Source organism: Engraulis encrasicolus, chromosome 24, assembly GCF_034702125.1.
Source record: "Engraulis encrasicolus isolate BLACKSEA-1 chromosome 24, IST_EnEncr_1.0, whole genome shotgun sequence".
In the NCBI taxonomy this organism is placed as follows: domain Eukaryota; kingdom Metazoa; phylum Chordata; class Actinopteri; order Clupeiformes; family Engraulidae; genus Engraulis; species Engraulis encrasicolus.
The window spans coordinates 11,471,257-11,476,256 of NC_085880.1; the positions used below are offsets into that span (position 1 = coordinate 11,471,257).

Sequence of the window (5,000 nt, forward strand, 5' to 3'; positions counted from 1 at the left end):
TTTCACTACAGCCCACTCCAGCACACCCAGAGAATGAGGAAGAGACAAGCATGCAATCATTATACCATCATTATTATATGGTTGTGACGTCATCTGTCGAATGCTCCATTCATTTCAACGGGGCTCCCCAACGTTCGGACGTCTGTTATTTTTCGATAACGGACGGGTTGGTCTATAACAGACCGCTGTCAATGGCAACAAGACTTTTCACTGCTAAAGCGACTTTTCAACAAGACTCTAATCAGCTGCTGTGATAGACAGCGTTGTCCTGGCTACCGCTGTCAATGGCAACAAGACGTTCACTGCTAAAGCCACTGGCTTGTATAGGCCTACAAGTCAGTGGCTAAAGCGAATGTTTCATATCACTCCGCAGGGGGTCCGGTCTTTTGTCACTCTAATCAGCTGCTGTGATAGACAACACCTGTTGTCCTGCTACCTAGCTGTTGCCTAGCGGTGTTCCACAACGGCACTGTTTTGTTTTGCGCAGCAACAATCTTAACATTAAATAGGTCTAAAGAAATGTCCCCGCCATGTGTGAATCATTTAAGTATTTCCATATAATAAGCGGGTTAACTTTCGACGAGTCGGTCGCTTTGTGGAATAGCAGCACTTCAGAGAGAACAAGACCCCTCCGCTCCGCGTCGGGGTCTAAAGATTCTCTCTGTCGTGCTGCTATTCCACGGTAGCGACCTTCTCGCCGAACGTTAACCCTTACTTATCACTTTTGCTTCGGCAACACTTTCTGTGACACCTCTTACTATTAAATAGGCACTAACTCTACAACTATAAAAGAGGAACTATGTCCTTTCCTTATAATACAAAATACTTTGGGTTTGACGAATGGTTGGATGAAATTGGCTTCTCTAAATGTACTACAAAGTAAGCATTTTAATACACAAAGTTTAAAGCAACATGGAGAAGTATTTTATTCGACGTACAGGTTCGGAAAGAAGCTGAACTGTTTCCCATGACAGAGGCACTCTGCACCTCCAAAAGTTCGGCTAATTAGTGTAGGTACAGCATTTGGAGAGTGATGCCAGTATAGCCCGGTCAGAGCTGCCTTTCCAACCATCTTTGGAAACAATATGCTCTTTAAAAACAACATTACAGTTGATTTGCCTTGAAACTGCTGAGTTTTGGATCCGTGCCGCACTGAACCTGGGAAGTGCTAAGCGACCACCTGCTCCTCCTCTTTGAGCAAAGTGACCACTTAGACCTTGCGTGACAAACACCCAGGTCTGTGTTCTATGACTGTGGTGGGCCTCTCTCAATGGCCCTTGTGTGAAATAAAGCAGTTGGGAACTGATTTCATTCAAGGGCCAGTTCAAATTTTGTAAAGTACTCCGAGGGCCGTACTATGAACACAAACCAAGATTTCCCCCTGCACCATAGCCTAAGTTATATTGAAGGTGGGCACCTTTACAACAGACCCAACCTTCACTAGGTCCCCTGAAAATATAACTTAATTGTATTGCAAATGTAATTTCGAAGATTTCTTAAAAAAAAAAAAAAAACATGTCCTTTTTCATGTGAAACTGCATAACATTAAAATTATATCAGGGGCCGGATAAGACGGCCTCAAGGGCTGTAAACGACCCTCGAAACAGAGGTCACCCACCCCTGATAAAGGGTTAAACACACCTAAAGAAGCTGGGGTAGGCTACACAAATGATGCAGTTTCGCTAGCAACATTATTGAGAGAACCAAAGCAAGTTCACTTTCAACTCGGAACTGAAGAAAATACAGTACCTTGGTCTGAAGCATGTAGCCCTTCTCTTATTACTGAAGACAGTGTTGGTGAACTATGTGAATTCGAATGTGCTGACAGAGAATATGTCAACACAACATTTTGGCCAGAGAAGCGAAAGGAAAAGTCAAGCAACAATTTCTGCATTCACAAACCCCAACAAATTTAAGAATGGGAAGTGACAGTGACAGTGAAAGAGAAACCTCTATAAAGCCGTCTCGCGGTTTGGTGTGAAACCAAAATTGAGGAAATGAAAACGTTTAGAATAGGCGCCACCGGATGTGTACGTCTGGCAGCAACAGCAAAAAGAGGAACGTTGAACTTCTGTGCTTGTTTGTTTGTTTGGATATTTTTTCGTGCTTGTTTTCACGGCAGGCAGCATCCTGAAACGCGGGAAAAGGGGAAGCACAAGTTCCTCAAGAAGTAGTGGTGCTGTAGTAACCCTGCACGCCATTGATAACCTGCTGCTGCTGAGAGCTCAATCAGCACACAGAGAAGAAAAGCAACAAGTGCAAAAAAGAGGATGGTCTGAACGGATCTGAAACGTTTCGCACATTGGGTAGCACTTTATTTATTATTTTCATGCATTAAAATTATTTCATTCTGCATCGTCATCAGAGGTTTGCAAGTTCCTTTTCGACTGAACTCTTGGATTGCTTTGTGGAAACGTATGCACCCCCATGCCCCGAACTGCAAGGCTCGATACCCACTTGGAATATGTGTAACCTGTTGTTGCTGCAATACTTTAACCATCGAAACAAGCCTGATTTGAGATTTACAATTGTGCCACGTTAAGATTAGATCAGAGTACATTCCACAGCAACTATATTGCTGTTACAAGTGTATACCTACTCCACAACATGTGGGTTAGCCTATGGTGGTAAGGGCACAGAGTAGGGGGTGGGACAAATGCACTGCTTAATGACGAAATGTCACTGCTTAACGATGAAAAGATCTTCAGCTGTCTCCATGCATGAGTAAATATGTTTGGAAAGTTTTGCGGAAGCTACTACAACTTATATCCTCTTTCATGTTCATGCATGTTACGTATGTATGCACCTTTGCTGAGGCATCCTCTGGACGTCTGAAACATAGTGACACATGACATCCCACTGTTCAGCTGCAGCTGAGGCATAAATGCAATTTGGTTGTGAGTGAGCACTTTGCTGTGGAGTAGGCCTACTGTGTCACAAGTCACTTTCCCAGTCTTTCGTTTGCACTTTCACTTTCAATAGGAAAACAATAATGATTTGATTATCACGTGATCTGGGCACCATTTTACAGTATAGCACTTGTTGTTCTGTTCTTATTGTTGTCTTTTTAATGGCACCGTCCACTCTGCCCCGTGCCTGTCTTTACTGAGCACTGCTGTCAATGTACTAGCATCAAGGTGTCCTGATGCAGCCTTAAACCACTTCTGACCGATAGACAAAATCAGTAGCAAACTCAGGACACAGACGCATATCTTACACACATCTATCCTGTATCAGCATTGGATCATTGTGGCTAAATCTCCCCTCAAAACAAACTAAACAACAACACCATGTCTGACTTGTTGAGATGAGGCAATGTGATACCTAATCTGACAACGCTGGAGTGCAGTATGCGCTCTCAAAAGGAAGAAAACACAGCATCACATCATGTCTGAGTGAGTGTTTGAGAGGAGGCAAGAGAATGCAGTGCCTACTCGGACAGCACTCCATTGCAGCATTTCCACTAAAAACAAATAACAAACTAACCATTAAACATCGTCATGCCTGACTCATTGTTGAGAGACGGTAGCAGGCAAATGTGATCTAACTACCCTGCCAAAAGGAGTGCGGTGGTTCAGCTGAGGTCACCGATTGGAGTTAGAGCTAACAGGTTATAGGGTGATTGGCTTTATAGGTCAACTCACTTGTACACCTTGTACTTTTTTCCATGAGCCAGCCCAGATTCACACAGCACACAGGAGGAGGGAATCACATAAGACAGACACAAAGTGGATACTGCTCATTCTCCTTATTACATTCTGCAATATCTGGTATAAAACGTTTTAGAACCAGTAGGCTAACAAACAAACTCCATTTTCAATAGGCTTCAAATCCCTATGTCATCGTAACACATTGTCTATTACAACAACTAATGGGCTATAAAACTTGTGGCGAGAAAAACTTACAAATTAATTTTCCATTATGCTGCGCGCACAGGCAAAACGATCCCATTTGCCTGGGAACATACAGCACTAATGACTTGTTGACTCATCGTTGTGTTTTGAAGTGTCATCTGACGCCGTTTGTCCTGTCCTGTCTTTATTACACAGTGTGACAGGTTAGAACGCCCTTGAAACAAACGAGTAAACGACAGCTATTTTGTGTGTGCTTTTGAGAATACATTAACTGAATACTTTACAATTGTGCTGTATGACTGGTATTGGCGAGCAACCCGTTTTGATCATGTGAATGACGTACCCCGAATATGCCATGTCGTGTGGCGCAGTTTGGGTATCCTGCATGCTACGCAGGCACCTTGACACACTGGCTTCTGTGATGTATTGTTTCTGGGATATATCTGTAGCACAGAACCTTGATATAACAGCGACTGACCAAATGCATTCCCGTAAAGCAAGACACATAGCTGAAAGATGCCCGGGCTCCATCGTACATGACTTGCTCTATGTTGTTTTTGCTGGCAGCCCCTGCACCATCACAACCGAGGCTATCAGGTTCACGAGCTGTCATGACATAACCGCACGTCACCATTAACTTGCATAAATGCCAGTTGCTGGCCACTCTGCCCTCATAGAGGCGAATAAATTGACGGTTTTGTGAGGTCGCCTCATTTTTCCTGCACCGTGCTGTTTTCGATCATGTGGAACGTGCGAATGTAAACATAGAGAGTGGACAAACACGCGCGCGCTAGGCCGTGAGCAGCTCCTCCTCCTCCCTCTCATCGTCGCTGCATCAACTCTTCGCTGCCTTTGCATCCTAGCAAGGCAATGCTGTCAGAGAAGCGTGCAACGGGACAGCACATGTTATTACAGCTACCCCACCATAAATTGCACAGCGCCGTTAACCGCAGCAGGTGAGGAGTAATCTGAGGCAGTGCTCAATACCTGCTAAGGTAATAATAATACTGGGGAGACACCAGGATTTCCCCGCGCCAGGAACCCTGTCAGTCTCTGAGCGTCTTCCTTATTTAAGAGAGATAGGGTGCCAGCCGACAAGAGCATTACGGAATGAATAAATGTGAAAAACGTACCTTTTCTCTGTTG

The 5,000-nt window shown here is 44.2% G+C and overlaps 1 protein-coding gene across 2 annotated transcripts in view; it reads right to left on the reverse strand.

Annotated features, from left to right (window-relative positions):
* Positions 1-5,000, reverse strand: part of akt3a (v-akt murine thymoma viral oncogene homolog 3a) — a 220,154-nt gene that overhangs the window by 214,877 nt on the left and 277 nt on the right. For both annotated transcript variants that reach the window (XM_063190875.1, XM_063190874.1), the window contains exon 1: positions 4,988-5,000. This exon is cut by the window's right edge and continues 277 nt beyond it. The gene's annotated coding sequence lies outside the window, so the exon portion shown is untranslated. The remainder of the gene's footprint in view (positions 1-4,987) is intronic.